The 12,452-nt window shown below is 37.6% G+C and overlaps 1 protein-coding gene across 1 annotated transcript in view; it reads right to left on the reverse strand.

The window, feature by feature from the left end:
• Nucleotides 1-12,452, reverse strand: part of Edil3 (EGF like repeats and discoidin domains 3) — a 440,770-nt gene that overhangs the window by 106,142 nt on the left and 322,176 nt on the right. The window lies entirely within an intron of this gene.

Raw genomic sequence — 12,452 nt, forward strand, 5'->3', positions numbered from 1 at the left:
ATAAATTAGTGAATTTTAAATACAATAAAAAAATGCTTTCTCTGTGTCAGCATTTTTATTGCTAACAATCAATTTTGTTTTATTGTCATTTATTAACTTTGATAGATTTATTTCAACAATCAATTTGTATTTCCATAGTCACTAACAATAAGGAATATACTTATAAATGGTGTATACTTATATAGTCTTCTCATACATTATTTTAAAATAAGTTTTTCAATCAATCTGAAATCCTTCCATTATTTTCCTTCATATTCTTAAATCATACCAAAATGAATCATATTTTATAATTTACTAGATCATGATATGAGTACTTTCATTCCTGGTTGATTAAATATTTTCTGTTCATGCTGAATCAGTTGGACAACTAAGATAATACATGTTAGGGAGAATTACTTAGCTGTTGAAAGTTATTGATAAAGGTCTGCTCGACCTTGACTAAAGGTCAGAGAGTTCAGACCTATTCTTGCTCCTTTAAGGTTATCTGCCTGGAGGTTTGACCTAGGGTGTGGCTACTTGATGTTTTGATATTAAAAAGGTAATTACTTTGTTTGTTCTTTGTATTGGATCCAACTAGGACAAGCTCAATAGAGTCTGGAGTCTCAGTAGTTTACCCTAAGGCACTATCTTGTTCTAAGAAAGACTACAAACTGAGACTACAAAGACACAACCCAGGAAGAGATTCCCTCCCCCAAAGGAAATTCCTAACTTTCCAACAGGAGTAGATAGGACCACCTGCTAGCACACACCCACTGCTTTTTACCAGGATACCCCTAGAGAAATATCAGCCAATGAGGGGTCCTAAACCTTAGAAATCCCTCACCCCCACCTTTTCTACTATAAAAACCAAACCCCAGCTGAGCTCAGGGGCTCTCTTATCATTCCAATATATTGGATACATGGAGACCGAGTGCTCAAACTTGTGTAAGAATAAAGGCTCTTTGATTTTGTACACAGGACTCTGTCTCTTAGTTGGTTTTGGGATGACGCTGTGATCTGGGCACTATAATGATCTGTCCTGTCCCTTTAAGATACAAGCAACAGCCCCCAGCTTCCAGTTCCCTTTATCTGTCTCTTTTAACAGAGGTAGCTGTTGCTGTGCCTGTGCCCCTCCTCCATCTCTCTCTCTCTCTCTCTCTCTCTTTCTCTCTCTCTCTCCTCTCTCTGTCTCTCTCTCTTCTCTCTCTCTCTCTCTCTCTCTCTCTCTCTCTCTCTCTCTCTCTCTCCTCTTCTCCCCTTCTTCCCTTCCCCTCTATAACTCACTAAATAAATATCCAACCTTACTCTGCATGGTGTGCCTGTCTGTCTCTTGCCTGCTGTGTGGCTCCTTGCCTGGGACCAGCAGCTTTCAGAGACATGCGGTGTGGTCTTGTGTTGTGCCCATCCCCCTGCCTCTCCTGGAGGGATTGGCTTCCCTGTTGAGGTCTTTCACCCACCATGCCTGGGACTTGCTTCCCTTCACTGCAACCACTTGTGGAACTGTGCCATTGTGCCGTCCCTGCCTCCTGTCTGGCACTGGCTGCTCTTGGGACCCACAGCCCGCTGCCTGTCGTCACTTTGGGAGCCACTCTGGGACCTGAAGCATTTTTACTTAAATCATAACAGGCTTAACACTTTGCATCCTGGTAATGTAGTCTTGCCTTCCTCTTCTTTGTTGGCTTGGAGTATATAAGGGCTATTAGAAATAAACATGAGATGATTCTCAGTATTTGTAGGCTGCCCTCCTAACTATATTTGTTGTCTTTTGTCTATTTATTTCTCAATCCTCACTCTTCCCCACAAGAGCAGATGAATATGTCAGGCCAGACGGGACAGATGGTGCCCAGCGTGGGGCTTGGTATAAAAGAATAATGTGATAGAGACTTCAGATGACTAAGAGACACAAGGTGTAACGTAAAAATCTAGTGCTTGAATAAATAGTAAATGTGGAAATATGGTGACTATATCGCCAATAAAATTGTAAATAAGATTGTAGCTACGGGTCAGGGTAAAAGAAATCAACTGTCTGTAGAATTGCCTAGAGATATTTTAAAGGCCAGAGGGGCTCAGGTGCAGTGGCGGCAAATACAGAAATTTTTAGAGTTTGTAAATAGTCTAAACTTCCTACCTCCTCCCCAACACTGGTGGCACAGTTGTTGACATTTTCAAACTGCCCTGGGACTCTAGGAAGCGAGAGGGCAACCCCACCCATGCTCCTGATCAGTCTGAACTCTGGGTGCTTTGGTCTGGGAGCAGCCTCCACTAGTGATCAAGCAAGGGAGAGAGCCAATGGAGTGCAAGGCCTGTGGACCAGTGAGGGCTGTGGGCTGAGGCCTCTTGGTATAGCTGCTTGCCACTGCAGCTGCTCTCTTGTCCTCAGCCCAATGGAGCTGCTGAGAGCACAGCTTCCAGTCAGCCCTAGTCAGACAGAGACAATGGTGGGCTGCATCCTTAGGGAGCTGCTGCCCCACCCAGGCAAGCATCTGTGAAAATGCTAATGCTGCCTGTCATCTAATGGAAGCTTTGCAGCCTAGATTAGATTATTTTAGATTTAAAGGATTGTGTATTTGGGACATATGCTGTATCCTAAAGAAATTAAGCCTCAAAAAATTGGAAATTGGAAAAGATAGCTTACAAACTTTGAATGACTTTCAGAAATTATTGGGAGATATTCAATGGCTCTGAAACTATTTAAAATTGCCTATGAGAGATTGGAGACCCTCAATGAGATTATTAAGGGGAATAGTGATCCCAGTTCCCCTAGACATCTTACAGATGCTGCTAAACAGGTACTGGTTCTGGTGGAATATGTCATATAGAGTCAACAGGTACATTACATTAATTATGATCAACTTAGGCAAGCATATATTTTGCCTACAAGATTCAATCCTGTGGCAGTATTATAATGGTCTGCTCTGTTCCTTTAAGAGACAAGCCACACCCACTCTTTTCCCATCCTCAAAGGCAAGCTGATCTTCAGCTAACAGCCTGCATCCATCCCTTCCTTTTCATCTCACTCTCAAAAAGGGAGCTTCTGTCTCTCCCCACTTCTTCCTTTCCCCCTTCTGTCTCTCTCTGTGTGTCCCTCTCTCTGCTCTTCTCCCTCTCCATTTTCCTTCCATAACCCACTAAATAATTATACAACCTCACTCTGCCTAGTGTGTCTATTCCTCTGTCTCTCACCCTCCACATGGCTCCCTGCCTGGGACTAGCCGCCTTTGGAGACCTGCAGCATGGTCTCTTGGTGTGCCCATTTGTCTCTCCTCACTGCCCTCTGTGGCCTACTGCAGCCACTTGGGGACTGAGTGCTCTTGGAACCTGCTGCCTGCCCCCACTAAGGGACCTGTGGCGTGGTCTCATGGGCTGCAGTTTACTTAATTCATTATAAGTGTTATGGCTGAATCTTCCTGTTTCTCCAGTTATGGTCTTAAACCCTTATTTTGAAGCAGTAGCTTGTTTGGTACAAAGAAGACTGGCTAGAATGTAGGTGATATTTCAGTAGAGAACTCAGTGTGATCAATATTCCTTATACTAGACATCAGGTTGGTTGGTTATTTCAAAATAATGATTCTTAGGCAATTGCATTTGCTTAACTTCTAGGCCAAAACTGATAATCATTTTCCAGCTGACCAGTTGTTGCAATTTGCACAAGTTCATTCCTTTATTTTTCCTAAAACTGTAATGAAAGATCCCTTAAAGGATGCCTTGTTATTTTTTTCAGATGGTTCTTTTAATGGAAGAGTAGCATATGCTATTGATAGTAAAGGATATGTAGAACAAACAGATGCAGCTTCAGCTCAAATACTTAAACTGTGAGCTGTTGTTATGGCTTTCCAACTTTTTCAAATAATACATTTAATTTATATACTGACATTCATTATTATATTTTAGAGCTGATCAAGTCATAGAGCCCTCCCCCCTCTCCTGCATGGGAACTAATGATAGTCAAGTTAGTATACTGTTTCATACAATTCAAAACACCATTCATCAAAAAAGTCATGCTTTGTGGGTCATATTAGAGCACATTCAAATATTTCTGGTCTATTGACTGAAGGTAATGCTTTAGCTAATAAATGTACTTGGTTGATTACTTTATCTCAAGTTGAGCTTGCTCAGCAATTACATTCTTTACCTCATCAAAACAGTACAAGAGAAAATGCTTGTCAGATTGTTAAGCAACGTGACATATTCTGACAATATTAACCTGCATCCCATCTTGTAGTAAATCCTCGAGGTCTGCTTCCTATTCATTTATGGTAAATGAATGTTACTCATGTTACAGAATTTGGCAAATTAAGGTATGTGCATGTGGTGATCAATGCATATTCAGGTTTCCTAATGGCCATTGCACAAACTGAAGAAGCCACTAAGTATGTGACAACTAACTTAAAATGCTTTTCATATATGCAAATTCTTAAAATTGTAAACATGGATAATGGATACGAATATATTAGTAAAGCATTTCAGCAATTTGGTTCCCAGTGGGATACTGAACATGAAACAGACATTCCTTATAATCTTCAAGGACAGGGAATTGTAGAGCATGCCCATGGCTCCTTTAAAACACAACTTCAAAAAATAAATAAAAGGGAGTTTTACCCCTAGTCACCACATAATGTGTTAAATCATGCCCTTTTTATTTTAAATTTCTTTCCTGTGAGCCAGTCTATCACAGATAGATTTTGACATGATGGCATCAGTGCCACCTTCACTAAAGCAAAATAGAAAGGCCCTTGTTCTGAATTATGGAAAGGATCTGACCCTTTCTTAATATGGGGTTGACAGCATGTTTGTGTTTTTTTTTCACAGAAGGAGAATGAAGCTCGGTGTTTGCCTGAATGTTTGGCCTGATGTATGGGAACAAAGGAATGCCAGGCCCAATGACATTATTTATGCTGAGACCCCCCCCACACACACTTCAGGAGAGTTGCAGTGAGATTGCTGACCCTGTGTTCTTGACCGTCTGATGTCAACATTTTTCAGTCTGAGAAGAGAAGGAGATCATGGTAATGGCTGGTGATTCCCAACTTCCTGATAGAACTGCTGTACAGAATTCCAGACCTCTGTTAGTCCTATTTAATTTGGAGCTGGGCCAGGAAATTGACAAAATGTTTGACTGTGTATCTACAAAATACCTTGAGACACAAAAGTTAACTTCATCAGTATGATGTTCAATCTGCTGTTGAAATGGAGGATCTAACAACTGGGACCTCAAAAATATCCCCTTGAGGGAAAGGGACTTGTTGAAGCAATTGGGCATGTTTATGGAGGCAATGAATGACTAAAGCCCCCATTCAGCATATGAAGACGAATGGCATAAAAATATTGCTTCTTCCCAGGGACTGGAACAGTTTAAACACATCTTTGAAAGTTTGTAGCAGCAATACAACTGGACTATAGAGAGGAAAATGGCCCATAGTTCATTTATCACAGAAACTTTTTCTTGATTTTTAATTAGAACGAAGTTATGAGAATTGTAATTTGACCAACTGTGTATTTATTGCTAATTTTCATACTAGAATTATGGTATTGGCCTGATAATACTATTAACTACTTAAGTTCATAATAAAGACGTTTCTGGTTTAGAAAAGGTTAGAGCTTATCTGAGAAAAAATTGACATAATGCTAATGAGTGTTTAGATTTGATGTTTAATAAGACAAATGCTAAAGACATCACAGACCAATTTAAAAAGGCCTCCCATCTTGGTCATTCTTAACTCCTTTATTAGAAGGTATTGTGGCCATAGGAGCATGTATATCGCAAAACATGATCAGCTTAACTATGATTTTCTAGTTACTTTTAAACTCTCTGGATGGAAAGTTGGCTCACAGGTGCATGGAATCGAGTTATGCATTCTCCCTTAATCCTTTATGGGAAGAGGCTGGTAGTCAAAGATTAGGTAAGATCTTTTTTCCATCCAGGCAATTTAAGACAGAACATGCATGATAAAATGTATGTATCGATTACGGCTAAGTCTGGAAGGTTGAAGAAGACAATGTAAGACAGGCACAGTTGTCTGTCCTTTGTCAGAAGTGTAGGTTTTATTAAATATATTAAAAAGGGGGAATCTGTGGGAGCTCACAGAAGTGGGTCTATTCCACCTTGACTGAAGGTCAGAGAGTTCACACCTATTTTTGCTCCTTCAAGGCTATATGACAGCAGGTTTGACCTAATGTGTGGCTGTTAACAGAATGTTTGGACCTAGGGTGTGGTTACTTAATGTTTTGGGTATTAAGAATGTAATTGCTTTGTTTGCTTTTTGTATTGGTAAAGAATTCTTTTGCCTTCCCCCTCTTTTTGGCTTGGAGTATATAAGGGTTATTAGAAATAAACGTGAAGTGAATCTCAGTATTTACTGGATGCTCTCCAACTTTATCTGTTGTCTCTTTTCTGTTTATTTCTCAATCCTCATTCTTCTTTCAAAGTGCAGATGAACACGTTACGCCAGCCTCAAAATTTTTTTTCTGTTACTGTGATAAAACATTTTGACTAAACACAACTTGGAGAAGAAAGGATTTATTTGGCATAAACTTTCATTTCACAGTCTATCATGAGGAAAGCCAGGGCAGGAACTTGGAGGCAGGAACTGAAGCAGAAGTTATGGAGGGATGCTTCTCAGCCTGTTTTTTTTCTTTCTTTCTTTTTTAATATATACAACTTGTGACCACATGTCCTGGGGAGGCACTACATACCTTTTCCCTCCTACAGTAATCATTCATCAAGAAAATGCCTCACAGTCTTGCCTACAGTCCAATTGATGCATATATTTTCTTATCTGAGGTTTTACCTTACTAGAAGACCGTGTTGCGTCATGTTGACAAATGACCAACCAGCACACAATTCTTCATGTTTTATTATAATTGGTGGTGCCTAAAGATCATATCTTGATGTTTTACAAACTACAGGAAGGGAAACAAGGGATTATTAGACTCTAATTAATTTCTCTTGTTTTAGCAGAAAAACCTTCATTCCTTTTGACTATCTCACTAAAAACTAATCACACAGTCTCATAGAGTGATTTCTAAAATACAAAAACAAAATGTGATTGAAATTCATTTTTATTACTTCTAATTTTAAGAATTATTTTAGATTTTGAAATGATAGTATAATTACATAATTTCCCCTTTCCCTTTCTGTTATTTGCATGTATGTTTTTAGGGCTGATCAGTTGTTTTTGGATAACCAATTGGGTTCTCTTACTTGGGGAAGACAATGTTTTCATTCTCAGAATTACTTAGTTGCCTATAGCTCTTTGAGTGGGTTTGAAGACTCATGATCTTTTTCTGTCCACTTTGGCTTATCTATTGATCTTGTCCTTGTTCAACTCATGTTCAGGTAGTCACATTTGTAAGGCTGTATGGGTGTACATTCTGACATTACTAGGAGACAGAATATCACATCAAACTTCCTCATCCTCTTGTTCTTACAATCTTTCTTCTCCCTCTACCTAAATGATCCCCATTTTTTGATGCATGAGTTGTTTTAATGAGGCGGCTTAGACACAGAAAGAGCAGAATTGCATGTTCTTTTTTGCCTGAGGCATCTAGCTTCAAATATGCTGATGTGAGTAGGTATTGTGGAATAACTTCAGGAACCAGGAACATAAAGGACCCATTACTGGAGTGGAGGTTGGTGATAATACAGAGAGGAATAACAGAGGATACATGATCTGAAATGAGGAAATGGGAAACATGGGGAGGCTCTAGTTATAGAGGAGGAAAACAAGTACAGAAAATATAAGAGGAAAGTAAATAATAGTAAGGAAATCTGGAAAAGTCTTAAGGATTCTTACTGTTAATGAATTACCTACAAAATGAGGTAATATACATAAGTATGTTTATAAATATGCATAATATAATTTAAATCAATTTTTCTTATCTGGGCTGACAATGCTTCCTCCAAAAAAACAGAGACTACTTATCCAAAGCCAATACCAAGAAAGAAGCTGTCTTTGAGTTGTTGGTCAGAGAAATTCAAGAGACAACCCCAGTGTTGGAAGTTCTTATTGCTTAAGACTTTATGCACTTCAGACCCGATATCCAGAGGCCCCTGAGTTGCAGCTGTCCTGAATAACTCTTTCCTGCAGAGTAACTTTCACAGTATCAATGGCCACTGAAACTTTTGAAGGAGGCAAACAACCAAGAGCTCTACCCAGCTTGATACCTATGAGTACCAATGGTGGCTAGCATGGCATGGTAATTGCAAGGGTGCCATGATAGTACACATGCCGTGGCAGTAACCAAAGCTCTCCATTTGTATTGGATTTAAGACCCACTTAATATGAAGGACATCATGCCTGATTCTGGATACGTAGTCAACTAACCACGTCTAGTGAAGTCATGGATATTGGAGGAGAACCTGTGACCACCACGTCACTAAACCAGCAGAATCTCTAACTACATTCTAAATATGTTTCCTAACACACAAAGTTAAGTGTGATCCTCACCCCCATTGAGGGAATTTCTCTGTAAAAAATGGAGATCATTATAGAAAACTACAACTAATCAAGTGTGCAGCTGAAGAACCCAGTGCCAATTGTTTTTTTTTAATAGCGTAAAATTTTTGATAATCCAACTGTGTGAGGAATATCCATAAATCAGGTATTATTACTATGTGCGCTTTCATTTATGGCAACAATGGGAAGTTGAAAATATACTTTCATTTTGGCAGGGTTCTAGAGCCATCATGATGGGGCTTTTGGTACAAAGTTTGATTATTTTATCAAGTTTGGAAGAATGTGCCACAGCATGGTAGAAGACTATTCTTTAAGAAGTCTGAGAAATTCCTCTATTAAGGTTGTCTGTGAACCTAAGGACACTTCTGCAATGCTGAGGTACATCCTTCTTAAGGATTTATGATTAACAATAATTCAAGAAAGCTTATCAATCATGATCTTCACACATGAAACAGTAACATAGCTTATCATTATGAGAATTCCAGACACTGCTATATCACAGAAGACACAGACAAGATGATTAGAATACTAATAAGCATTACATGGAAGTTATGTTTAAAACAGGAATTCTTAAAGAAATACACAAAAATCCTCTCTAATAAATCATAATTAAATGGAAGAGTATTTGGCAGGATTAATTTACAGTACATTTCATTTACAAATATTATTAGATTAGGTTCTAACAAAACATTAAGCTTGAATAAACCTCGTCTATATATTGCTGATATGTAAAAGTAACTTTTTTTAAAAAAAATTAAGAAAATAATTAGTAATGAAGAAAGATAATTCAGATGAGAGAATGGCTTTCCTTATGAAGAGCTATCACTCATGATTTATTATTTATATTTTAAAACACAACTAAATTAATGATTTCAGAAACTTTGTTTAAGGATAAAAATTGGCCTCTATGCCAACAGCTCAAAACAACTGTATACACTGTTTTGTATAAAATGTTAATCATAGTTTCAACAAGACACTACACAGCAACCATGCTAATGGTGTGTAGATAGGTTGCATCCTCCCAAGTAGAAGATATGGAAAAATTGTCATATTCTGGAAGTTTTTCCTTGTACAATGTCAGGAAAATATATAAATAAAAGAAGTTGTCAGTTTATTTTTCCATGGAGAGTTTGGATATGTTTTGACACGACAAAAATTAGATATCCACTTGAAGAACTAGTCTCAGAATTGACAGAAAATATGTCATCAAGAGAATAAATCGATGCCAGTGTGTGAGAGCCTTTACGGAGACAGACAGGTTAAACAAAGTGATGGATGGAAGCTGGCTATGAAAATCACATCTCTATTTTTATAAGTGTATTTGTTTCATTTTTATCTTTCTAGAGAAATTTGCCTTTAGCCATTTCTTTATGTGTATATTTCTAGAATACATCCATCTGCCTAAGTTGCTATTTGCGTGTACAATATTTTGTATTGCTCTGCATGACATTATATATCATGAATAAGCTTATTTATAATCAGATATATTCTTGGGATAACTTGGATCTTATAATTTTAAAATAATTTATAGCCAAATGTCAAAATTTATTTATCTTTATTATTGTTAATACTAAGAAAGGCAATGAACATTGTCCATGGTTTATGCACACTAGGAACTTGTTGTGTTTTAAAAACTTGATCTTTGATAAAAAATTATATTTACACATGTATGCATATATTTAAAATCTTATAATTGTGAGGGTTGCAGTTTTTACTCAATAGTAAAATATGTCTGAATTAATTTTATACCTATACAAAATATTATTTGAAACTATTATAATTGTCTGTTTATACTAAAAATCAAATATATACTCTACAGACAAAAATGCATTGTTTGAATTTCATTTCACTTGAAATATCTTTCCCATGCAACATGCCATTATGAAGTATCACCTACATGTCACTATTAATTATTATATTTACTTAGGTTCTGGAGTACAAGCTGAGAAAATAAACAGACTGCCATTCCAATATAGCAGACATTCTGAAGCTAACAACCTTGCACTGGATTATAATTTTGAATTTGCTTTACATTACTACAGCAAAGGGATTACTGAAAACATGGTAAAACTCAGAAGTCCTATTTTCTATAGTTTCACTTCCTCGAGTTGCAGGTACTGACTGATAAGTAACCCAATTCAAAAGCATTAAGAAGAAATTCAGGAAATAAATATTTCGCAACTCGTAAATAGCAATTCTTTCTGAGTCTTGCCATGGGATATTGAGCTGTCCTGTTTTGTTCAATCCACACATGAATTATCTCTTTGTTCAATGGATCTCCACTCTGTGTGCTACCTGCCCATCAGCCACTAATAGATGTGTTGTTTGTATAACCTATCATTATGCTGAAATGATTTTTTTCAAGTAAGTTTTATTTTACTTCTAAATTGCATGCAAACATAAAGTCATAATGAAAAGGAGGCACTAAAGCACAAAACAAAGACGGATTAGAGTTAGCTCTTTCACTAATTGACAATCCTGCAAAACATATTGGAAAACAATTATACATGATTCAGTATGATCTATGACTTTGGGCCTCTGTGATGGTCTTAGAACGGATCATCGTCTATGACAATGTGAAACTAGTAAACATGGAAGAGATCCTAGGTCAGATACAGGAAGGGCATAGCTCATGGCCAAGCCTTTGCATGGACAGGAACATCCAATGTCACCCTGATGGATCTCGTGTCAGAGGCTGATGTTTTGTGTTCTCCCTTTCTCTCCTAAGAGTAAATTTATAACAGAAGAATGAGAGACAGATGGAGGTAAGTGTGAGGAAATTAAAACGAATGAATGAGGACAAATCAGGGCAAGATTTTTGGGCTGTATTAGGGATTTATATTTCATTCTCGGGCCTAGAAAAAACAACTGATCAGTTTCCAGCAAGAGTGAAATAAAACTGCATTTGCATTTTAGCATACATTCATGAATATGCCTCCCACCCACGCTCACAAGTTACGATTAGAAAAACAGATTTTTTTTTTTGAAGTAAAGAAATTGAAACTGGAAAGGTGGTTAAGAAGCTTCAGGATGCACCCAGGAAATAGGGGTGGCAATTCAGATCTGGAATTTATGGGATTGTAAGAATGGTAATGATTTCAAGATAGCTTGGTCTCCATTTTAGTAGCTGAAATCACTGACATTTGGTAAATCAATTAATCTGAGCCTATGGAGTTGGTAAGAGAGACATCACTGAGAGGATAACCAGTAGATGAAGGGCCGGTGCTGGGAGAGAGCACTTAGCAGCATCCAGCGAAGGAAAACATGTTTGGTGTCATGTTCGTCAACTGAAACGATGAATTCTAAGAAACAAGTGCCTTCTTCAGCGCCTGAAGAGGACTGGGGCTTGAGTATGTGGGATGCTTCAGGGTCGTATGACACATAATCACTTGTTACAAAAATGATTTAATGTACTGAGAAGTGTTACCAGCTAGCTAAGAAAAGCAGGTTGGATGACAAAGTAATATACAGGAAACACACCCACACAGGAAAATTTAAGGTGACTATAGGAAAAAAATGGTATATTCCCAATTGTGGGAATATAATATCGTAAAACCTAGTGACTAAACTGAAAAGGAGCATTGGAAGTTTCAGGTGACCTTGGCAATGACAGATGTGGTTGGTGAAAGTTAGCTTTTGTTGTTTTAAGTACTTTCATGGTTTAGAGACATACCACGGCTTCTCCCAGGTTTTGAAACTCATTAATAAAATGTAACATCAAAGTGGAGCCCTTGCATATGAAAGAAACTAATCTCATTATGAAGTTGAGCCATCGTGTCTTTTGTTGTCACAGAAGACAGCAGAAAGACTATTTATGCACAAAGGTATACCATAATAAAGGTTTTTCAAGAGGACTATTTTAAAATGAATCAAATATAATGTTACATTAATTGCAAGTATCAACAGACTCTGTAGAACCCACATTTCTTTAATGAATGAATTAATTCTATGGGGGAGAGTGTACTCAAATCATCCTAATGCTTTGCAATCAGAGGAAAAGGGATACTCTGAGTCATC

This window comes from Microtus pennsylvanicus, chromosome 6, assembly GCF_037038515.1.
Source record: "Microtus pennsylvanicus isolate mMicPen1 chromosome 6, mMicPen1.hap1, whole genome shotgun sequence".
Lineage (NCBI taxonomy): Eukaryota > Metazoa > Chordata > Mammalia > Rodentia > Cricetidae > Microtus > Microtus pennsylvanicus.